Source organism: Haliotis asinina, chromosome 4 (genome assembly GCF_037392515.1).
Source record: "Haliotis asinina isolate JCU_RB_2024 chromosome 4, JCU_Hal_asi_v2, whole genome shotgun sequence".
NCBI lineage: Eukaryota > Metazoa > Mollusca > Gastropoda > Lepetellida > Haliotidae > Haliotis > Haliotis asinina.
The window spans coordinates 1,893,805-1,920,539 of record NC_090283.1 but is presented as its reverse complement, the minus strand read 5'-3'; positions in this window follow the sequence as shown (position 1 = coordinate 1,920,539).

The following is a 26,735-nucleotide window of genomic DNA, read 5'->3' as shown; positions in this document are numbered from 1 at the left end:
TTTCACAAATTGCTGATGGCCGAGGGGATGATGTAAATCCAACTAGGGTCCATGCAGGTAGCAAATGTACTGTAAGTCCCCATGGTCCCTAGTATGGTGATCTACCTTCAGTTGTTAGCAATCTATAGCCCAGTTTTATATTGTATTGTCCTCTGTAGATAAATTGTTTTAGCATGGCTACTAGTTTTACATTTTTTTCTGTGGTGTTCTAGTTGTTTACTGTCCTTCGTCGACAGGTTTTTATAATACTCATATATTCCATTTTAATGTTACGTTCCCGTCACGATATGGCTGAAATATTGCCGATGTGACGTTAAATTTTAACTCACTAACTCACTCACTATCATCTTGATTGTATGGGCGGACACTTGTCAATGGTAGAACATTATTGGTGTTCGTGACAGTGATGTACTTTAATACAGGTGCACGAACAGACAGAACATGTTACATGTTTCCTACCAATGATCTTATAATGTATTTAATCTGCAATATGTGTGATGCATTCTCGTTAGTTGTGTGTTCAGTTTGAGTTCATTATATAGTACCAGCAATCTGTTGATGTTACAGTACTTTGGACACATTTAGATACTCGAAGTTGTTAGCTTACAGTATGAAAGTGTTCGATATATTCATATATTTAACACAGCTTACAGAAAGCACCAGTTTATCAAACGCGCATATATGAGTACTTGTCACACATATATGAGTACTTGTCACACATATATGAGTACTTGTCACACATACATGAGTACTTGTCACACATATATGAGTACTTGAGAATGACTATGTGAGCAATGTGTTATTGACATGTTCTAGAATATTAGCAAGACAAGAATTTATCAAGAACACATGAGTTTAGGATGCAAACATATGCGTGCATCTGTTTTAACAAAGGCTATTAAAACCTGTATGCATTTGATTTGGAAATGTTAATTCAGTCACTGTGTCCCAGGACCTTTAAAAATTCAGGAGACACCAGGTCATCCAAGTATATCAGTCATGTTGCAGGAAGTGATAAATGTAATTACGATCGTAGTACATTCCAACACTTGTACATTGTCAGGCACTTATTCATTGTTTTCGTCTGACGTTGTACAACTAACACTCGGAAAAAAGAACATTTAATCCCATTTCTCAGCTTTTGGCACCACTATTCCACGTGACAAACTTCAGGAAACATTTCACTTTGAATGTCACAGACAGTTGTAGACAGAATATGGAAGTCAGAATTTTATACCCCTAACTCAATCTCCCTACATATCCTTACAATTAACGGAACTGTTACAAATTATTTAGGGATCGCAGTATGGAGACAACAACATATGCCTTGCTGAACCTCGCCTTTGGTAACGTCTGTGAGGCATACATCTCATAACACAGACGTCTCTGCGGACCCTTTCTGATGATTATTTTAACCCAAGTGCAGGATCTACAGCTAATAATGACACGTAAAACAAGGTACCGTTAACATAGATGTCAGCTACATTGGTGGTCTGATGATCCAGTACGGTCAAATAGCCGGGTCCTATCCAATGTTTTGCCTTCAGCACTGAACACATGCGTAACACCCAGTGTGTGTTATGTTTTTAGGAATCCACACAAATGCATGGCAAGAGATGTGGTACCAGCTTTCCACCGGTCGTCTTCCCTTTGTGTGCAGAAATATTCCTGCACATCCAGCCTGTGGTATTTCAGGCAGGTTGAGATGCAGTCGACCATTCTCTCCCCAACATGACAACAAGCGGTCACAACACTCTTGCTCAAAATGTTTGATACAGAATGAAAGAATCTAGAACCTGTTATGTTTCATGATAGACATGTAAAAGCTTTGTCATAAGTGACAGTAAGTGACATCAATGATAAGCGTCAAATGCAATTGCACCTTTATGACATCGGTATTTACATAATCGAATCTGGACTAGATAATCGCGTGATTAACATTATGAGCGTGAGATTACAGAGCTGGGATATGTTGATGACATGCATCAGGAATATCAGCGCATCTGCTTCAACAGTATTCTGGATACTGTTGGCTAACCGTCACCATAGAACAATCTGAAGTCATTCCATCAAAATCTAATTAATCGCTGCATATGCGTAACTGTGTTGTTTTTATTAGACCACTACATCTTCAGTATTACCGGATGATTTCGGTCTACTTAATACGTGTTTAAAGATGCATTTCTTGCCCTGGAAACATATGACATCGCGATATGGGCTTATTCTGTCCACAGAAAGTAAACTTCCGGACAGGATCACAGGATGACGTGGCAGGCTATGTTAACTTGCATCGTGATAGATAGTAGGGGTCGATTTATAAGCGTTATAAGTATATTACAATTCCAGTGTAGTTAGCCATAATCCTACGTAACATGTGTCTTCGTTATTGATGAGATGTTCTCACACGCCCAAAATCCTATCTAACAACCTGAGTGACACGCGGCCCTGGTGTTTCAATTATAGTAATTACAGTAATTAAGAATGTATACACCTAGTTGTGCGGTAAACGGTACCGACGTGACCCTACGGTTCGGAAGCGCGGTGTCCGGTTGAACGAGTACAATTACTGAAAGCAAGTTTCGTTTAACTCAAAAATAGGCGGGTTTCCGGATATGGGAGGTTCGAGTAAACGCTTTTCGACTGTACCTAGTAGTGGTCAGTCTTGGACCTGTTGTGAGTCATGATAACAGAGGCGGCCTAAATATAGCGAGCGCACCTGACCTGCATTGAGAAAAACATATTCAATTCAGCGTATGCAGCCCTCTTTGTTGATTACACACGCGCCAGGACACAGGTTGGGCCGTTGTGCCTTGTACTTCAGATAGCGAGCAGGCAGACTGGTCGGTGTTACCAGCATTGCTTGTGTAGCAAAGTTAAGCTGTTCTCATGTCTCCAGATTTTACCTTGCAGTACAACAAAGGTAAGTTGTTCTCATGTCTTCAGATTTTACCTTGCAGTACAACAAAGGTCAGTTGTTCACATGTCTTCAGATTTCACATTGCATGTATAACAACGGTAAACTGTTCACATGTCTTCAGGTTTTCAATTGGATGTACAACAAAGGTAAGATGTTCATGTCTGATTTCTGATTTTAAATAGCAGGGACTGTAAACGTTCACTTCAGTAAATTTACACAAACCTGGTGCAAATATAGATAGAGGAGTGAGCTTCCTGTGAAACTTTATCAGTGTACCTGTCCTTTACCTTTATGTTATAAGTGCATGTATATATTTATTGCTCATATTTCTAGACGTGCATGCATCAGCATACTAGATATATGTATATACTGCACACTATATTGTCAGATATCCATTCGTCTGAATAGTGAACTCTTGTATTCTTCTCAATATATACTTACTTTTGTTTAGTCAGTTGAGTAAGATTAATATCAAACACGATTATGACAGACAAAGATTAGTTCCGAAACACAATTTGTAAGTCCTAGAAAGGCATTAATAGAGAATGATGAACAATTTTACTTAATTTTACGAAGATTGTCTCGTAAGGTTTATTGTTATGGATAAGAATTTACCATGACAAAATGATGTAAGAGACCCCTTGTGAACCAGCAAAACAGAGCAAAGACAAGTCTAAAACATGAAAGACAAAGACTAGTCTCGAAACATAATTTCTAAGCCCTAGAAAGCCATTAATAGGGACTGATGAACAACTTTGTTTTTCAAAATCATATTCCGGAAAATGAGTCTTCACAACAACTAGTCTGTTTTTTCTGTTCTTTAAACTGAAGATTTTATGGAAGTTCCCTTTATGAAGATTGTCTGGTAAGGCTTATGTATAGGTTAGATCGCCTAAGCATTCCGTGCACATTGCACTCAGTCCACCCAGCTGTTTACAATGGGTACCTGAAAAGCGAATGATCGGACCCAAACGGTCGCGGTCGTGGTCGCGCTTAGTGCTTAGTGGCATCCTTGAAAGTACAATTCCGTCTGGGTGATCATGTAATGCCCGAGGGCAACATCACAATGGATTCTAGGCACAAACCACTTTGCATCATAAATAGCATTACATAACTAAATGGCTGCATGTACATGAAAAATAAATTAAAATAGTGATAAAAAATTCAGTGTTGCGCTTTCACGTAGTAAAAGTTTTATTTTGACACTTAAGGTCCTTGAAAGTTTTGTACTGCTTCTATGTCACGTACAGCACGTGTCATCTGATACATCTGACCACGATAAGGGCTGTTTTGGTAATGCAATGTGGCCCTCAATGAGCAGAGTAATTGTAGTAATTGATAACTATGTTATTCTCGGTTTGAATTTAAGTTTGCCCTGTACGATATAATGAGTTACTAATGAATGATTTTCACGCGCGCGCAAACGTTCACTAAGAAACATGATTTCACATTCACCCCCATTGTAGGCGTCAGCAACAAATTGGTGCAGAATGTCTAAAGAGGTTTTTATTCCGTGCTCACAAATGTATTTGAGCTGAAATGTTCATAGTAATGCAGTTACTCCGACAAATGATCTTACTCTGTACACTGATATCAGTGACAAAAAAACATAAAGGTGAATTTTTTGGCTTTCTTTCCGCGTGACAATGACATGATATTGTGCAGTTTCACAAGAGATGGAAATGTAATATGCAAGGAAATCACCATCCAGTGAACCCTTATCTCCCCGGGAAGTGAAAATGAGCAAGAAAGTAGAAATCAACTACTACACGCTTCAGTGAAATCTTACCTGATCGGGAAGTTACGGAAATGAGCGAGAAGGTAGTGCCACAGAAAACATGGACGTGTACAGAATGCGCATGTCGTCTGTTTTAAATCTGGACTAATTTCGAGGAATGGAAAAATACTAATGGTGATACATCCGGCCATCGAGTTAGTGTGATTCCGCTTGATCTAGATGATCTCAATGATGATAAACTTAATTATTGTCTGAGTGGATTTCTTATGGAAGTGAGAAAGGGGAAAACTATGTTCCAAAAACTTTAGGGCACTTCGTTTTCCTTATCCAAATGAAGCTGGTGAATTTGAACAGACATGTGCAGTTCTTCTCTGACCTGGTCTACACAGAACTGAAAATCACACTGGACAATGTCATGGGCGTGAAAGCACGAGAAGTGCTTGGAATGCATCCAAGACAGGCAAATGTCATTACTGTAAATCAGGAGCAACACACTGCTCCCCACACACTGATTGATACCATGCTATACTTAACTTTGGTCTGAACTTTGCTTTACACAGTGGCGTTGAACACAGAATTTTGAAAGCTAATCAATCTGAAATTGGAGAATACGACCAGGGTGAGCTCATATGCTACCATGACCAGGGTGAGTTCATATGCTACCATGACCAGGATGAGTTCATACGATACCATGACCAGGATGAGTTCATATGCTACCATGACCAGGATGAGTTCATACGCTACCATGACCAGGATGAGTTCATACGCTACCATGACCAGGGTGAGTTCATACGCTACCATGACCAGGATGAGTTCATACGCTACCACGAACAGGGTGAGTTCATACGATACCATGACCAGGATGAGTTCATATGCTACCATGACCAGGATGAGTTCATACGCTACCATGACCAGGGTGAGTTCATACGCTACCATGACCAGGATGAGTTCATATGCTACCATGACCAGGATGAGTTCATACGCTACCACGAACAGGGTGAGTTCATACGATACCATGACCAGGATGAGTTCATATGCTACCATGACCAGGATGAGTTCATACGCTACCATGACCAGGATGAGTTCATATGCTACCATGACCAGGATGAGTTCATACGCTACCACGAACAGGGTGAGTTCATACGATACCATGACCAGGATGAGTTCATATGCTACCATGACCAGGATGAGTTCATACGCTACCATGACCAGGGTGAGTTCATACGCTACCATGACCAGGATGAGTTCATATGCTACCATGACCAGGATGAGTTCATCCGCTACCACGAACAGGGTGAGTTCATGTGCTACCATGACCAGGATGACTTCATATGCTACCATGACCAGGATGAGTTCATACGCTACCACGAACAGGGTGAGTTCATACGATACCATGACCAGGATGAGTTCATATGCTACCATGACCAGGATGAGTTCATACGCTACCATGACCAGGATGAGTTCATAGGCTACCATGACCAGGATGAGTTCATACGCTACCACGAACAGGGTGAGTTCATACGCTACCATGACCAGGATGAGTTCATATGCTACCATGACCAGGATGAGTTCATACGCTACCATGACCAGGGTGAGTTCATACGCTACCATGACCAGGATGAGTTCATATGCTACCATGACCAGGATGAGTTCATCCGCTACCACGAACAGGGTGAGTTCATGTGCTACCATGACCAGGATGAGTTCATATGCTACCATGACCAGGATGAGTTCATACGCTACCACGAACAGGGTGAGTTCATACGCTACCATGACCAGGATGAGTTCATATGCTACCATGACCAGGATGAGTTCATACGCTACCATGACCAGGGTGAGTTCATACGCTACCATGACCAGGATGAGTTCATATGCTACCATGACCAGGATGAGTTCATACGCTACCACGAACAGGGTGAGTTCATATGCTACCATGACCAGGATGCGTTCATACGCTACCACGAACAGGGTGAGTTCATGTGCTACCATGACCAGGATGACTTCATATGCTACCATGACCAGGATGAGTTCATATGCTACCATGACCAGGATGAGTTCATACGATACTATGACCAGGATGAGTTCATATGCTACCATGACCAGGATGAGTTCATACGCTACCATGACCAGGGTGAGTTCATACGCTACCATGACCAGGATGAGTTCATATGCTACCATGACCAGGATGAGTTCATACGCTACCATGACCAGGGTGAGTTCATATGCTACCATGACCAGGATGAGTTCATATGCTACCATGACCAGGATGAGTTCATATGCTACCATGACCAGGATGAGTTCATATGCTACCATGACCAGGATGAGTTCATACGCTACCAAGAACAGGGTGAGCTCATATGCTACCATGACCAGGATGAGTTCATATGCTACCACGAACAGGGTGAGTTCATATGCTACCATGAACAGGATGAGTTCATATGCTACCACGAACAGGGTGAGTTCATATGCTACCATGAACAGGGTGAGTTCATACGCTACCAAGAACAGGGTGAGCTCATATGCTACCATGAACAGGATGAGTTCATATGCTACCATGACCAGGATGAGTTCATATGCTACCACGAACAGGGTGAGCTCATATGCTACCATGACCAGGATGAGTTCATATGCTACCATGACCAGGATGAGTTCATATGCTACCACGAACAGGGTGAGTTCATATGCTACCATGAACAGGGTGAGTTCATACGCTACCATGACCAGGATGAGTTCATATGCTACCATGACCAGGATGAGTTCATATGCTACCACGAACAGGGTGAGTTCATATTCTACCATGACCAGGGTGAGTTCATACGCTACCAAGAACAGGGTGAGCTCATATGCTACCATGACCAGGATGAGTTCATACGCTACCACGAACAGGGTGAGTTCATATGCTACCATGACCAGGGTGAGTTCATACGCTACCAAGAACAGGGTGAGCTCATATGCTACCATGACCAGGATGAGTTCATATGCTACCACGAACAGGGTGAGTTCATATGCTACCATGACCAGGATGAGTTCATATGCTACCATGACCAGGGTGAGTTCATGTGGTACCACGAACAGGGTGAGTTCATACGCTACCATGACCAGGGTGAGCTCATATGCTACCATGACCAGGATGAGTTCATATGCTACCATGACCAAGATGAGTTCATATGCTACCACGAACAGGGTGAGCTCATATGCTACCATGACCAGGATGAGTTCATATGCTACCATGACCAGGGTGAGTTCATATGCTACCATGACCAGGTCCGTACTAGTAATCAACGTGGTTTGAAGGACTACCATCTTGACATTTGAAATGATTAAAACTTGTGACCAGTCATTTGACCAAATGACTGAAACGTTTAGGTGAAAAAATGAAACACAAAAAGAGGAAGTGAGCACCTATCGATTCAGTTTTAACAAAGGGTTTCTATTAGTTGTTTTGACAAGTGAGACTTGAATGGGGCCGGCTGTTGCACAGAAGATTGTTCTTGTACTATTTATATTTCTTGGTTTCACATCTCTTGCTACCAGCACAGTTACACTTCACGAAACCCTGGCCTTCTGTTAAAGACTCGGCTCCAACAGCAGTACGACGGATACTGAAGTTTCAGTGCTGACTTCTGGTACAGTTAAGATTTCCTATGGGTTACAAATCGAACTGACTCCTCGAAAACAGAGGGAAAACTTCTATGACAATCTTACTTTGCTTCACCATCCTCTCATTTCTTTTTCAAATAGGTCCGTGTGCTAATGTCATATTCCTGTTGATTGCCTCCATCAGATGTTCAACATCATGGCCAACAATGCCGTCTTCTCCAGCAGGATGCTGGTCTGCTATGTGTGGGAACTGGTTGCTGCAAGTAGGTCGTCCTCTTTCTGCATGTTGTGGAGGATATCACTGATGTTGGTCACAATCCAATGTTAACTCTGGCCTCAATTTTTTCAAAGAGAGCTGAAGCTGGTGATGGGTTGCTATTCGATGAAAAGCTATGTACAATTCTTTCTGAAGTGAATAAACATAGTACCAACAGTCCAATCAATGGTGGTGTTTTCACTCATCCAAGCTCAAATCATGTCCTTGATATCATAATTCACTCGCTCAACCGATCCTTGACTTACCGTGCAGAATGATCAGATCTATTTGAGTTCTGTTACTTTAGTGATTGCCTGAATTCAGACTTTGCAGTATTTGTGGGGCGCCAAACAGCATGAATATGTCCGTAAGCAATTGCAGCTGTTCTCTTTAATATTAACGGCCGTAGCACACAAGACCTGGTCAAATTGTCCTGGTACACTAGAAACCACGTGAAAAAACCTTGGGGTAGGGACTGCAAGTCGATTAAGCTGAACTGGCCATGGGCTGTGAATTCCTCTGACAGACTAGGGTAGGGACTGCATGTCGACTAAGCTGAACTGGCCACGGGCTGTGAATTCCTCTGACAGACTAGGTCTGAAGACGACTCTTCTTGCAGTGATGGATACTTCACATACATCGTCTGTGTGAACGTCTCAGCGATTGAGAAATAGTGTGTAAAATGAAACCAGTATATCTCAACATAAAAAATCAATTCTGATGAGGCCCTCAAGTCAGTTTGTGATAATTGTACTTTCTGCTTACTGAAACTGTGCTCTGATTACTACATAGTGTTTGTTGAACAGAAAACAGGTGCACCATGTTTTTTCTCTGAAACGACATTTTTATGACAACACATACTAGCCACATAAAAAAACTGTGCATTGTTAAATTATTATCGCAGTTGATACGTACGATAGGAATGTCAGAGGTACATATAAACTTTAGTGAAGCGATCATGAGACCATAACAAGACGGGGAAATTTCAACTGACAACCGTCAATCACAATGGCGCCGCGAGTCCACAGGCGGGACAGGGGTCAAACGACCATGTCACAAGCTCAATAACGGGTACGTCCACCATCGGCATTGAGAACAGCAGTGCATCGGCGACGCACGGAGCCTATCAAATGTGCTAGGAAGGCTTGTGGAATGTCACGACACATTCTCTCCAGTTCTGTTGCAAGGTCAAGGCCGTTATCTGGCGGATGATCAAGACGTCGTAGACGTCGATCCATGTCGTCCTCGACAAGCTCTATCGGGGAGAGATCCGGTGAGTTTGCAGGCCAAGGCAGTAAGTCAACGTTGTGGTGTTGGACGAAATCCATAGCAACCCTTGACGTATGAAGTCGGTCATTGTCCTGTTGGAATGTTAACCCTGAGCCATGACATTGCAGAAAAGGAATTACCAAAGGTCGAAGAATCTGATCCCTGTAGCACACACCTGTCAAGTTGGCACGATCAATCACCAAACGAGTTGTGTGGCGTGCTATTTTTTTCACACCAACTCATCAAGCAATCACCACCAAAGCGCTTCCTCTCCAAGACACAGGCCTTTACATAACGTTCTCCCACGAGCATATATGTACGTTGACGTGGGAAATGTTAAACCTGGACTCATCTGCTAAAACAACATTTCTCCACCAACACAAGGGTCTGCCGACATGATTTCAGCACCATATTCGGCGAGGGAAATGTTAAACCTGGACTCATCTGTAAAAACAACATTTCTCCACCAACACAAGGGTCTGCCGACATGATTTCAGCACCATATTCGGCGAGGGAAATGTTAAACCTGGACTCATCTGTAAAAACAACATTTCTCCACCAACACAAGGGTCTGCCGACATGATTTCGGCACCATATTCGGCGAGGGAAATGTTGAACCTGGACTCATCTGTAAAAACAACATTTCTCCACCAACACAAGGGTCTGCCGACATGATTTCGGCACCATATTCGGCGAGGGAAATGTTGAACCTGGACTCATCTGTAAAAACAACATTTCTCCACCAACACAAGGGTCTGCCGACATGATTTCAGCACCATATTCGGCGAGGGAAATGTTAAACCTGGACTCATCTGCTAAAACAACATTTCTCCACCAACACAAGGGTCTGCCGACATGATTTCAGCACCATATTCGGCGAGGGAAATGTTGAACCTGGACTCATCTGTTAAAACAACATTTCTCCACCAACACAAGGGTCTGCCGACATGATTTCAGCACCATATTCGGCGAGCTAGTAGATGATGTTGTGTCAGGATAGGTCGTGTGGCAGGACGTCGTGATCTGATCCCAAATATATATATAAGAGAGGGAGGGGTGCTTGCATAAAAGACGATATTATTCACTAACTTGGATGAACATTGTACGGGGATCATGCATCTGATTGCTGTAAATCATGTGCAAATGTCGTGCACGTGAATGCGTTTTGGTGTACTCTTAAGAATACGCCAATTATCTTTGTTTTTCCATGTTTACTGAACTCATGGCAATGTTCTTTTCAACGCTACAAATTTGGTTTACAATACATCATTTCATGTGGAAACAATACCATCAATAAACATAGAATATTTTGCTAAATCTTGTTTGGAAAGTTAACTACAGTAAATAGCTACGTTTACACTAGTGAATCTTAACTTCGGATGTGTAGTGTATGTAATTGTAAATATGATGTTTACTCTTTCGTGTGGCGAAGGTTAGTCACGTGACGGTGATGAATCTGATTTTAAGTTCAGGTGTTCCCCGAGAACATATTCTGAAAATGAGGTTAACCCTGATGGACCATGTCCACATTCCCGAAGGACCCCTGAGCACTCCCCAGTAGGACTCATTATAGATACATTGCTTCTGAATATTAAAAAAATTTCAAGTTCAACTTAATCTTTCAGCATGTGATCGAATAAACCAGACCAGATGACGTCGAAGAGGCTCTGCAGTTATGTGCATTGCTCACATAATTTCTTTCTACCTTCGTTTTCAGTTATGAATGATGGCAAGCAGGAAGGAATATACACCAACACCTGGTTCATCTAACACCGTAAACCCTAAACGTAGGCTTTAACTGTATATACTGAAACACCTAGGTTAAGCACGCTGTGGAAATCATAATGAACATATTGAGTCTGGAGTGTGGGACATTTTCTTTTAGTTTCTTTTAGAAAGATTTATTGTGCAAACGTGCTATGTTTTTAGAATGTTATCAATGTAGAATGTTTTCTCTTTGTTCGTCCTACTCATGGCAGATTCGTTCGGCATGTTGAAGCATAAATTTGCTCAAAATTATCAAAAGAAAATCGAAACAACCAACATAAAATATTTGTGGACACTTAGTTATGATTTCAGTGTGAAAACACTGGATTACATACACCGCAATGTTAATTGATAGACATTAATGTGTTGAATAAACAAAGGAGTACTTTCATCAATACGTGGGTGGTGAATTATGACCTGAATGGCTTTCATTGTAGAACTCACAACAAATAGGTGTTTCGAACAACGCGTAACAAAGTAAAACATAGGGGTGTCGATTGAAACAATGGGTTATTTGAGAGGCATTTTAGAAGTTGCATAGGTGAGGATAAACCAAGTACCATGGATAGTCAATTTCCTTATTGTAATGAAAGCGATGATACCAGGAGTGTGATCAGATCCGTTGGAAAACGTAGAGACTGTTATTAAGGTAAAACGCACTGCCCTCTCCCACTACGTAGTAAACAGCACAAAGTTTGGTCCAGAAAAGAAATACCCTGACCGTGCCATCCGCTTGAAAAACATCCACATCCTGGAAACCAGCCGAGTGAACTACAGCATAGGGAAACCTCTTGAAGTCATAAAACTTCAACTGGAAGATGGAATCCTGTTCCACGGATTCGGCCCTGAGGACTGTGAAATCATTAGGGTCTTTAAGAATTTCTACTTGAAAGTGACCTTACTTCGTACTCCTCCGACACATTAGTTTCTGTTGGCTCCATCACAGTCCTGACCGAAAATTGTCTCGGTTTTTGTCTTGTCGGAGTCTTGTCCGATAGGTAAAAGCAAATTCCGATGTAGGGTCCGAGGCCTTCCTTCCCCTCGTTCTTTCTTTGAAACAGAAACAACGACATTCATGTTAGGCTGGGAAACAATAATGTACGGGTCCTCTTCCCACTTATCAGAAAGCTAGGAAAGTTGATTTCCTTAGGGTAACCAGAATAATGTCTGTTTAATTTTTTTAGCTCTTGTCTTTCTTAATCCCAGGCTATAATGATGACAGTGAGGCATTTACAGTTAATTTCACGGACAACGAGGACAGGTCTTGGACATGTTTTTAAAATGGACATGCATTCCGAAAATCTGGTGAATGTGAGATCACACTTACACGAAGAATTAATGAACATTTGCGTAATACGAAATGCACTTTTCTTTCTTACATTAAGATTAATGTCTAATTAATTGTATGTCCTATTTCCAGTGTTTGTTGATGACGATGGCGTCTTCACTGTTGATTTCACTGGCAAGGAAGAATGCTCCTGGATACATTTTACAGAATGGACATGTATGCTACCATCAGGGGACCATGAAATCACATTCACACGAAGAATTAATGAACACTTGTGTACCATGATGCAGCACTTTGACAGACCTCCTGGTGTGAAGTTGGCGAGTCTACGGAATCCTGAACAAAAGGTCATACTTCTCTTCGGACATGACACAGAGGCTAGCGCTTTCAACATGTTTAACAAATTCACTGATGTGAGAAGCACTGTCGTATCATTTCTACGCGAAGTAAAATTACCCGTGGATGATATCAAAGTTAGAGTACGACTCACGGGAACGAGGCAGGCAGCAAGTCATCAAGACCAAGGTAAATAACAGCTTTATCTTGACCATGTCTGTACTGGCTTCTACTAAACCACATATTTGTTCCAATTAATGGCCACTGTTTCCTAATACATGTCCACCAATGCATACTTCCACATATGAAACATGAACCAGACTCATTACTTTGCAACCTTAAGGGAAAAGTAGCGACATCTACCCTCGATTTGGTGGACGATTTGTTTTGGATGAAGTACTATATTTAAACGAGTGTTGTGGGAAAAGCACGAGCACAACTGATGCAAATTTCAGATACTGTTCAGGAATATACATGATGTCAAAATGTTATTTACATGAAATATCAGCCTATTGCCATTCAGGCACGACATGACAAGACCAACCCAATGCAACAGGTAACTAAATCTAAGTCACATGGTACCTCAGTACATGTATACACCTACAATTCATGAATGTTCAAAACTACAAGACTAACGTATAGTTTTACTTGTCAAATATACACAAGGTACTTCTTTCACAATTGCAGCATTCACATTACCAACACATCAATGAATCAGCCACGGCTAGTCAACAACAATCAGTGAAAATGTAATACACCTGTCACGTCATCACAACACATTCACAAAAACATCTCCTGATTCACCTGATGAAGAAGTAAGAACAAACTTTGAAACTTCGTGACCCTTCACAATAAAGACGTTGTATTCCATAAAACTCTTGTCGTCTTTGCAAACATTGACATGTGTTACTGACTAAACAACCGCCAAATGTATAGTTTGTGGGATCTTTTCAAAGGGAAATCATATATACACACGGGAGACTACACATGAGATAAGAACAACAGGACTGCAAGAAATGTGTGGTTATTATTTTCAGTAAGCTTACTGATAATTTGGCATCTCCTGGTACAGTGTTTTATTTATGGACTGATTGAGTGGGATATTTAAAGTAGTACTCTAAACCGTGATACGTAAACTATTGAATTCGCAAAAGGCATTCTCAAATCAAAAGGCATCGTTTCTTTACGTGTCATCATGAGAGTAATTTTGTGGTGTATCTTCGAAAGGTTAATGTTCAAGGAAGTGAATTAACGTGCAAACTACAGAATTAACTCTTCGACCGATGGTGATTTTCACATCTATCTTACACCAGATGTAACAATCAAACGAAAGTAATGTGTTACACTGGAGAATCTGCTGTTGTGAAAAATGGCATACATTTCAAGCCAATTTCAATTTAGATCTGTCATATTGAACGGTGGTATATAGTCGAACATTTTTTTTCATTTCAGGATACAGCTGTGTATTTGATTCGACGGCAGATTATTCTGAAGAGGATAAATCAGAAACAAAGTGGTTCTGCAAACCTCACACCCTCGGGCTTGAGGTCGACAACGAGACCAGTAACAGTCAATTTACTCGATTTAAAGCAAATATCACACGTTCTTTTGAGGCTTGTCTAAGGAGAGTTACAACTGGTTCTGTGATATTTACTTTTCACCACAGAAGCACAGAAGACGCCCTGGAGATGATCAGTAAACATGAAGAAGTGAGAGCAATGATCCTGGAGTGTCTCCGGAAGATAGATTCTACAGTGAAGGACATCCAGATGGACGTCCAGCTGCAGGACTTTGTAGGTAAGGGATACATTTAGGTGCTTGACACGGAACAAGAAACACTTATCTTCAGGAAAATATACTTGCTTCTTTCGTGTAATGAGACAGACTCTCATTTACTTTTGTGTCACTTACTTTCGTCGCTTAATATATGAAACATATTATCTGCATTAGGCACATTTAAATGTTTGTAATATTATAAAATGTTATATGATACTGATCATAGGGGTTTAATGAGAACAAATGTTTTTCAAAATTATGAGTCTTAAAGTATAGTCAATCCACATGAAGCGTAAATCAAATCTGGTTGTTATTCCATCATCGTTTCTTGATATAGAATTATGCAATGTTGTGATCTGAGAGATACTTCTGACACTGTTTACACAGTGTCTAGCTCATGTTATTTGAAAAGAAATCAAATAAAACTATCTACGCTATGTGGTATTTGAGCACAATCACTTGCAAAGACCCTATTAAAAATTATTACATTCTTTTTTTGGCATCTTTGCTTCGAAGCGCCTTTGTCCTAATTCTTGGGATGTAAGGCCCAAACTCGATTTGTTTACAAACAACATCATACAGCTGTAGCTCTGCTGAAAAAAATACAGACTCATGAAATAGCCACGGCTGTGCTGATCGATGTAGAAAGGATATTGTCTCAAGATTGTTCTTGGTTACTCTTCATTTGGGCAATGCTATCTTTTTTCTGTGTTATTACTCTGAACCACGATATTTGCTCAAACAATAACTTTAAACGAACATATTCTAGTATGTATTTCGTCACATTCAGTCATAGATTATTGTTATGTTTGCAATAGAGGCCATGGCTGTAGTATCACCCGTATTTAAGTTATCTGTACTTCCAGTTTGGACTCCCAACATCCTTTGTATATTAAAACCATCAACTATATCTTCTCCACATTCCAACTCAATGTGATGCGAGTCAATTCGGTCTTTCCGTGGGTAACATGTCAGACCAGTCATGTTCAGTATTTTAATATTCAGTCAACAGTTTCTCTTATACGTCTCATCCGTACCCTGGATGACTCTCCGCGCTAGTGGAATGGTCAGTATATGACAATGTTCATGGTTATCTGTGTAATGGTATCGCAACTGCCAGGATTAGTACAAGCAGGAACACGTGTGATATATAGTGATATATCATGTGAAGATCACAGTTAAAGTTGTCCTTCAGTATCACGTGCACAGGCTGGAGACTGGATCGGGTGCTCGTAGTCTTGATACATGCATGCCGTCACCAAGCATCGATACCTGAGTCATTTCATTTTCTAGCCCAAGGTCGACTATTTATCGCACCTCGTCCATAACAGTTGTGATAATTCTGAGTGATTCACCAATTAACATTAATAATGGTATGACCATAACTTTAGAGTACAAAGCAACATAAAGGCATGTCTCAATTTTAGTGGTCATAGCTACGGCACTGTGAGTCCCGGAAATGCAGGATTCTGCATATCCTCTGGGAAGCTAGTATAATTCGACGATGTAAATTCCATTTTCACTCCTTATTTTGTTAAGAATGTTTAGCTTGTTGAAAAAGTGTACCTGCCTTTCTGATTATTTGCAAGCCACTTTTGACATCTTTACAGATGATTTTATCGATCCAAGTTTAGGTCTACTGTAATGTCCATTGTATGTTACAACTTGCTAAACGAACGAACTGCTGACTCAGAACTCTATTTCAGGTCCACATTCATCGCCTGGACACGGAGACCTAGATAAAAGATACGCGGACAAGCAGGTAGCTGTAATCAACACGCCCGTCACTCAGCAAGCTTATGGCATTATGCCAGCTAGCAATAGATACCCGTGAGCCGTTCTGACGCAAACACCCCTACTAATTTGATTGGACCGTGTTTACACGTGTTAATGATTGAAGTAAATTTATTTTATTTTTTATGTTACAATGTTAGTGAGATATAACCGTATTTGTTAGGATTCGTAAAACTGCCCGCAAAAAATTCTCAATTGCATCTCACACGCACGCACGCACGCACGCACGCACGCACGCACGCACGCACGCACGCACGCACGCACGCACGCACGCACGCACGCACGCACATACATACATACATATTACGTTAACAAACACAAAATATCTAATACATGTAGGAACACGACAAAGTGGTGCAAGACCTGTTGGAAGAAGTGGCAAACTTCAAGCAACAATTACAGGACATGAAGGAGATGGAACGAGCACAGCTGGCAGGTACATGTTGTAGATCGTATATCTGAAAAGGTGCACTAGTTTTGAAAATGTAATTAATCGTTAAAAAAACACGTACAAGTGACTAAATCCAAGGAGTGACTTGTTCTGAACTTTTTGGTTTCGGGTCTGATCTATTGCTTTCAGCAGCTAGTATTTTTTCAGGGTTTTACTCAATTTTACGTGTAAACATGCTTTTCTGGACAACATCTTACGCATTCCACTGAATGCCCAGTTAGACCAAACTGAATTATTTCGACATATCATATTTGTACTTGTGTACATTTTAGGGATACAGAGTAACGGCATAAAACAGGGTGTTTTTTCCCTATTTTCTACACTAATTTATTATGTATTGATTCTCCTATGTTACCCGGTTGCTTCAGATATTCGGCTGTCAATGTGGGAGACAAGGCCAGATTCTCCTCAGCCCACAGAAAGCAGTGGAATCTGTGAGTACAAACTGTGATCAGGAACACCATTATTCAAGAAGATTTGTTCGTAACTGCAGTTGCAAGACAAGACCCGTCTTGAAGCTGGATTGTGGTGTCCCTGGCTGCTCTACTTTCCGTGGACTTGTTAGGGGTACATGAGGAGGCAAAGGCATTCCCATTTGTTCATCTCATCAAATACATTCGCAAAAATACATTTTGAACAGTTGGAACACAGAAGACATTTTCCACTTCAATCAACAAAATATCAGAATTTGTCTCTAGTTAATGTTATTTTCTTTCTTAAATGATTCCAGTTATGGATGCAGGCTTTACTGTTTCAGTTACTGCAGCAGATACAATGACAGACGTTGGAGATGAGGAGTCTCCGGATATCACAGGTAAGCTGGAACAGGATCTGTATTTGTTTTATGTATGGATAACTTGCAGTAGATGCTCACACCGTTAACAAGCAAGTGATACATAAACATAAAAAAACGAGCAAATATAAATGGATGCTATCTGAATGGTTTATCCTCACTTTGAGGACAAACGTGAATAAGAGCCAATGGTTAAGAAGTCAGATGAACTCGATTCTAAAGTTGATACATGTAACTTGTAATAAACTTATTCCGATCACGTTCTTCTATTAGAGTAAAATGACTTAATGTCGTCCTGTAATTTCACTTTTATAAAACGATACTTACTTACTGGTTTCTGTAAGTAAAAGTTTTGTTATAAATATGTCTGTAAATTACAGATCTATCGGAACCTGTAGGCGGCCACATGAACAAGGGGGACGCCAGTAAACCGCAGGTATGGTCAATTTGATGAGTTTGAAAATCATTGCTGTTACTCCATCACTCCCATGTTAGTGATGTTCAAGATCATGGAGTTCACTATTCCTATTGAGGGGTGACATTGCAAGATCTTGATCTGACATATATCTCTCAAGTGCAGGTAAACTTTAAATCGAGGGACAGTTTCAAGGAATATTAGTTCCATTTGAACCAAATAAGCACTTGTATTTCGTGCGTCTAAGCAGTGCTACTCGTCTACCCAGTCATGTACAAGGCTGTTAGACCCGTGAAGGTCCCGGGGTAGAATAGGCCTTCAGCAACCCATGCTTGCTATAAAAGGTGACTCAGCTTGTCGTAAGAGGCGACTAACGGGATCGGGTGGTCAGGCTCGCTGACTTGGTTGACACATGTCATCGGTTCCCAATTGCGCAGATCGATGCCCATGTTGTTGATCACTGGATTGTCTGGTCCAGACTCGATTATTTACAGACCGCCGCCATATAGCTGGAATATTGCTGAGTGCGGCGTAAAACTAAACTCACTCACTCACTCAGAAGGCTGTTAATGCTAAATAAGCGGTCCTTTCTCATTCAAGCTCATTTACCCATGTTCATAACCCCTGTCTTGCAGCACATGTCTGAAACCGTCACTGATCTGAGAAGACAACTTGCAGAGACGAGGCAGGAGCTGAAGGCCACCAAAGAGAGGATGCATAGACTTGAGATCACACACAAGAAAGGTAACTCTGGTCGACAATTACTACATAACCCGCTATTGACAGTCATTATGCAACGACAAATATTCATTTGGAACCACTGCAAAAGGTCGCACTAACTTTTTATTAAACATCAATGCCATAATTTTTAGTTTCCTGATCGGAAATGTAGAACAGATTAGAGTTGCTTCCCCTGATTCCAAATACTGCGGCCTGGTGTCTGTATCGTCATCATCCAAGAAATATACACAGCAGCATCTCAAACAAGACCTACAACTTAGCCTTTCCTAGGATGTGTATGTGCAATAAAGGATACAAGGCAAGCCTATCGTGACCGTATGTAATACAGCGGCAGAAAGAATTGGAAAGTACCACTTCCGTTCGTGGCAATTAGTGTTATTCCGTGACAAGTCCAACGACCCACATCAGAACTAAAGTACTGTCGGAAATAGGAAACAAAAAAAAAACTGTTCTTGGTCTGTTACTATAATTCATCCCTAACATTTACACAACTGCAAACAGGACACAACCGCCACGCCAACTATATCAGCATATTTTGCCGGTCCCCGTGCATGCAGGCTTAGGAGCTTCCACTGTACATAAGTTGTAGAGATTAATGTAAAAAATAGTTTTCCTTTTTCCAACAGTGCTTTAATTCAAACAATACGACAACTTTATTTCTGTTCTATATTAAGCATTGGTCTTCTTTTACGTGTATTGACCTGTTTTAAACAATAATTTTTATTATGATGGTGATGATCATTTGTTGAGGATCATAACGTAATTGTTACCAGCAGTTCTACATATATTTGCACATATATATATTCCTGAATATCTCAAAATAATAACAAAAGGGGTCGTTTTCACAATTACACATACAGTTCACTTAGGCAAAAAGAAGTCTAGAAGTAGAGAACAGGCAAGAATTCGTGGAGAGGTATATGTATGCAATTTGAACTTTCCTGTACGTATATGTAGCCTGGATCTCATACCATGATGGCATTTAACACAATAATGCGCTTAAACAAGTGTGAGGTGCCCCCTAACCGCCCGACTAAAACGTCGCCTGTGAATGTCAAATGCTACTGCGAAGCTCATTATTAAAATTGGGTAGTTTTTAGAAATCAGTTTTTTCAAAACTTGCAGCTCTTCAGATACTTGAAAAAGCATGAGGTATGGTACTCTCTAAGCATTGATGGTCATGCACAAGTTTATATGCTGTGAAGTCTTTTTTATACTCAAAGGTATATGCAACTTTTTGAGTGCTTAATGGGCCTTTTGCGGCATTTTGGAACATACATTGAAGCAACTGAATCAGTGTTGCTTGAATATGAATTACATGAAACACTGCCCTAAACAGCAAAAACCAAGGGTGCTGAAAAACATCAGCACCACGCTTGATTCAAAGGTCCAAACACAACAGCCTCCTGCATGTGGAAGACAGACGTCGCATATTTGAGTGCCTGAACATGTCGGAAAGCCCACGTAAAATCGCCACAGCACACGACACAAGAAGCAAACACTCAACTGGATACAGAAGAGCCGTCATGTAAATAAACGCATATAAACAAACATAGGACTGTGTAATAATCTGTCAGTAACAGTGGTTACGTTCTTATGAAATTCTTCAAATTAGGCTGTAAGCCATGGTTCTATAATGTCAAAATGACGATAGCTTGTTCACAATTAACTTCCTGATTGGCGCAGTGATAGTTTGGTGTCAGAGTTACTTCCCTTGGACCGTACATATTACCATGCCTCCTCCACGTCCCGCCTGGACGATTAAAAACAGCCTCTGTGTCTGACAATCCTCGGAATATCTTATCCTCTAATCCACACAGGGTGGAAGCGCTGTTCAGACGAAATGTGGAGTTGCCCCCAAAACAACGCCATTTCCTCCATGGACAATGAAAGACGAACATGTGACACAAAAGTAAATGTAAGGTTTTACTCGCATTTTCACTGTTTTGCAAGTAGATCAGGTTTGGGCATTTGCCAGAGGGGTCTAGAAGTCTACAGTTTTTTTGTAATAGCTTGAAACCCTCTATATTTATTGCAATTACGCGATAAGCGAGGGCACCCTCCCGAGTGTCGGAAAATGATCGTTTCAGCATGAAATATGACATCCTCATCAGCAGACGCGCTTTGTTAGCTGTCAGTTCTAAGATGTTGTGAGTTTAGGCCTTCATTCGCAGCACTGGCTTTAGTGTATCAGTAATTCTTCAGTTATCGTCGTAAATAAAACTGCACACTTTATATGGCGTTGTTCAAATTTACCAAACGGAATGTCCATTGCTTTGTGATTTTTTCTGTCAGAAGGTAACAGTTTGTACCTTTAACTGCATTTTTCTGGAGGTAACTTTTGTGAAAAATGTTTTTTTAACATCATCTGGCTGAGACGTAAATGCACTCATGCAAGTTATCGTGGAGATTCTTCGGAACGTATACCTTTGAGATATCGAGAATGGGTGGCTGTGGTTCATGAATAACATACTCATGGTAAAAAGTCAAGCAACCCCATACTTTTCAGACGTTATTGAACATGAAGTGCCAATTTTACTGCTAGCGCTTTATGATGACACGTATATGGGTGGACGTCTATCAACCAATATTGCATAGGTATAAAACATTATTACAAGACAAACTCCAGTTATTATGGTGTACTTTCAGTCTCCACAAAATTGAAATGATAATGTTTTAGGCGAACAAAAAAATAACAAAGTTTTGGCACACACGGAAATGTTTAAATGGAAGTTGGGCTATGTTTGCAGCACAAACCATAAACTATGGACCGTTTGATGACACAGTTTCCACAAGTCAAAATTGACATAATGGCCCCAATGCATGGATGTAACCACGGCTATTTTTCCCCATTTAGCATCTTTGCGTCGTAGAGAGTACTAGATCATGCACAGGTTCCACTGGTAAGTTGCTCTAAGCATTCAGTACATCATATCCAGAATGTTCCAGTAATCGTTCTTGCACATGTCTACGTGCCTTTAAACCAACCGTCGCAAGACATTTATTCACCAAATCTCGTGACACGTTGACGCCTTTTGCTTGTGTCCACACGTAGCTGGTAACTGGTTAGGTGAATGGAAGGATTATAGTTCGCCATTCTAACCAAACAACGATCACCACGTGAAATGGTCTGTCTTTCACACCACCTTTTAGTCTATGTTTGGAAAATAGTCTGCTTACCACTGACTTACTAACGTTAATGTGCTTTGAAATTTGTCTTAGGGACATGCCTCCTTCCCTCATGCCTATCATTAGTGAGTCATCCGTGCCATGTCTGCATTGTAATGATGTGTTCACGACCAATCATCAAACTTGCATTGTGCAAGTTGCGAGTACCTTCGAAGATTTCACTATACAGCATGACATCTGGTCTTATTCACTGAAGTGTGCTTGAGTGAAGTTTTCGTGTATCTTTACATGTGCAAACACATTGGGTATAAATCGAAGAAATCACCATGTACACACTTGGTTGCTTCATTGTTTTGGTATGGTTTCAGGAATTGAAGTTGAAGCAGTCGACAGTCGTACATATCCTTCGATACCAATTGTTAATTAGTTGTCAAGCACACCAAAACCAAGGAAAAAAACAGAAATAGACTGGGTTCCGCCCTATTGCGCACGTTAGTACAATAACCACTCAAGAATTTATAGACCAGCTCAATCAGCGGCAACTGGATATATGAGTAATGTTTCATACATCTAATCACTTGTATTTTGCAAAACTACAACGTGCTCTGATAATCGGAAATATGGAAATCGAAAAGGTTCGGTGGATTTGTACGGACAGGATATTATATCAACCAAATTCTACGTTACAAAAATACACTTAATAAGTACAAAGAACACATGACAGGTATAACCAGTCAGCCACATTAATTGCCAATCATTGTACCACCTCACCAAACTGGCAATCTGTGACATCTCAGTTAACGTCACGCTGTCTAAACCAATAAAATGCAGACATACTGTTTGAACCTGTTCAAAATAATTTAAGGTGATCCACTACAGTTTCCATGACCAGGTCCGTGGAAAAGGGTATCAACAACAATGGGAATTCGACAGTTAATGCTCTAGAATCTATGCAACTACATGGACAGTTACTTCAACATAACCATTCAACGCAAAGGACAGTTTCAACGCAACGCCATATAAAATGTACAGCTTTTTTCTTAATGATTATTGAAGAATTACTGACGCATTAAAGCCGGTGTGAATGATGATCACAAATAACAATATCTAAGAACTGACAGCTAAAAAGGCGCGACTGCTGATGAGGATGTCATACTTCGTATGAAAAGATTATTTTCCGCGATCGTGTTTCGACACTCGGCGAGGTATTCTCTTCCCACAGAGGTTACTAGTCATATCTTCTTACGAAAGATGTGACAAGCAACCACTGTGGGAAGAGAATGCGCAGAAGGGTGCCCTCGCTTATCGGGCAGTTGCAATAAATATAGAGAGTTTCAAGCTGTTACTTAAAGATGTGAAGATTTCTAACCCCCTCTGGCAAATGGCCAAACCTGATCTACTTGCAAAACAGTGAAAATGCGAGGAAAATCTTACGCTTTCGTTTGTGTTACGTGTATGTCTTTCATTGTCCATGGAGGAAATGGCGTTGTTTTGGGGGCAACTCCACATTTTGTGTGGACAGCGCTTCCACCCTGTGATTCGAATCCTCACATATCTGTTTGAGGAAATTTGTACCAGTAAAGGATTCATAGCAACACATCTGGGCTTTATATAGCGACAGAAACATACGGCAGATGTGAGTGGCAAAGTGTTTAGGGTATCAGTTGGGTGCACGTCCTAAGCTGCTTGACTAACATGTCACGAACGTATTGAATCATCATGTATACACACAGAGAAGGTGATAGGTACATGCTGTATACGTCACCCCGAGCCTTCCCACCCTACACAAAACAACTTGATAGGTACATACCGTGTACCTCACCCCGACCCCACCCCACACACAGAACACTTTACAGGTACACACTGTGTACCTCAAATACACACAGGACACCTTGACATATACGTACTGTGTACTGTGTCATGATCCTGGTCCCTTTACTGCCAGAGGCAATGCGGTCGTTAATAAGACGTCAGCATGCATACCGTATAGGTAGTGTGGTCCACCTTATCACGTAGGTCGGAGTAGAATGAATAATAAGTGACGTTTATGCTATGCATCTAGGCCTCTCATGATCTCATCATCCGGGTGTATTCGCTCATAGCTTGATAACGATGTAAGAACTTAAATCAAAACGTCGAAAAATGAAATACGAAGTTGTATGCTTCATTTTCCAATTACCAACTTCTACCATGCAGATCAAGCAAATAATGTCAGTAATGTAGTCAGCCTTACCACGTGGGTCGGAGTACAAACATCTATAAGAATGACGTTTGTAAATCCAAGTGACATTTCTGGTTCAGACTTGTAAAACTCAATGCCAGGCGATGTTGGTACTGTTTGGTCCTGGACACGGGACTCTCAATATTGATTACTTATTTGTGTGGTGAAAACGCAGATGTTCTGCTTTCATAGAGGTTAAATAGTGCTCAGAAACATTAGAAAGACAGAATAATAGCTTCCTTTTCTGTTCCCGGCAGGTAGATACCACCAGGGGCGGTGGGGTAGCCTAGCGGTTAAAGTGTTCGATTCCACACAGGAACCTATTTCTGGTGTTCCTCCGCCGTGATATTCCTTGAATATTGCTAAGAGCGGTAGAAAACCCAACGCACTCACTCAGATAGCACCACTGGTTAAATTATCAAACGAGGTCTCATCAAGCTGGGTCTCATGAAGCTGGATGTCGTCAAGCTATGTCTCATCAAGCTGGGTCTCATCAAACAGGATCTCATCAAGTTGGGTCTCATCAAGCTGAGAATCTGCTGTGTGGTTCGGTTATAGGAGGGCCAAATGACAAATCATAGAGCTGATATATTTCTCCGTCTAGTCACTCTGACAAAGATATCGGCAACATATGTGAAGAAATATTGCATTAGTATGGAATACTGTAAAGGACATTCTCGCGATCTCGCATTCTCATGATCTCGACCTTTGAAAATGCCAAAAATGCGAGATTTTTGGATCGCGAGAACGCGAGATCTGGCCAAATCTTACTTCTCCAGATCTTGCATTCTCTTGTTTTTGGTGCAAGGCCACAAAAGCACTCAGTTGCGAGAACACGAGAATGAAAATTTCATTTTCTCGCGTTTTAGACGCTGTCGTTGCGCATACGTGTTATCACAAGTTCAAGGCACATACGCGTGCTAGTAGTGGTGTGGTCATGCTTCTTTCTTGCTTTTCTTGCTTTTCATTTAACAATTGCGCAACAGAGTTTGAAAATCCTTTGTAATTTACATAACAATATAATTTAACAAACGAAATTGTGAACATGAATGTCCAAGATCAGTGACAACATGAAAGTGCCCAGAAGTTGGAAAAAAGTGCTAACGTGAGTGAGTGATAAACAATTGGTTAAAGTCGCACCAATTCGCACCTATTAGCAGCTACACTGTCAGGTATAGAAATAATCACAGACCAGCGAGTTTCAACATGATGTAATTTCATATTGTTACTTTTACGAATTTAACGTGACACAATGTAAGAAATCCCCTGTGAACCAGCAAAACAGAACAAAGACAAGTTTAAAATATTGAGATACTCTATTAAGGCAATGAGAGCAAATTATACAAAGTCACATGTCAGTATCACAATACAGATTTGAAATACAATACAAGTGAGACAAAATCTAAGGCAATGGGTCACAAAATATAATACAGCAGACTGACCAAAGACTTAGTGCCTGAGAGAAACAGTCGAGCAGAATATAACACGGCGAGCGGTCTGACAGCAGTTTCAGGCAATGGCAGCGATTGATGATATGGTGTAAACTCCAGTAATGTGTCAGTCTGTGTCCTCACAAGACGGCAACTAGCTTTTATATATACTTTCAGTCATTTCCCGAAAGAACGAGCACCTACGGTCATCGCCAACACCGTAGAGGCTGGCCTCGAAACAATCAACGGTTGTTTATTCAAAGAACGGTAACTCTCAAGGACTGCCTTAGAGGCGTACCACGATATGGAAATAGAAGTTATGGAAATCTACACTTGCTTCACTTCGGACTTAAGCATTGCATTGAGGGCGAGGCAATATGGAAAATACTGTGTTCAGGGACTGTGAGACAGACTGATGTTGTTATGAGTGTGTATTTTTTGTATATTTTGTTATTAATTCCGTAATAATTATTATTGGGTCACAGTGTTTAGTGTTTTGAATAATAATTATAATGGGTCACATTTCGTATAATAGATGATCCGCATTTCTAGGCTTCAGATTGTCCGGAATTTATCTGCTCCTAGTTTTCTATGCGTTCACTTCCGGGAGATTGTTTCGAGACCTTTCTACAGTGTTAGCGATGGCAGTAGTGCTTGAACTTTCGAGAAATGACCGCTAGTATATATAAAGGTGAGTTGCCGTGTGTTTGAGAGGCATTCCCACGTTCATTCATTCATTGGATGTGCATCGCTGCCAACGCTTGATCAACAAACTCCGTCAACGCCTGAATTTACAGTATCTGCTGTCTGACCA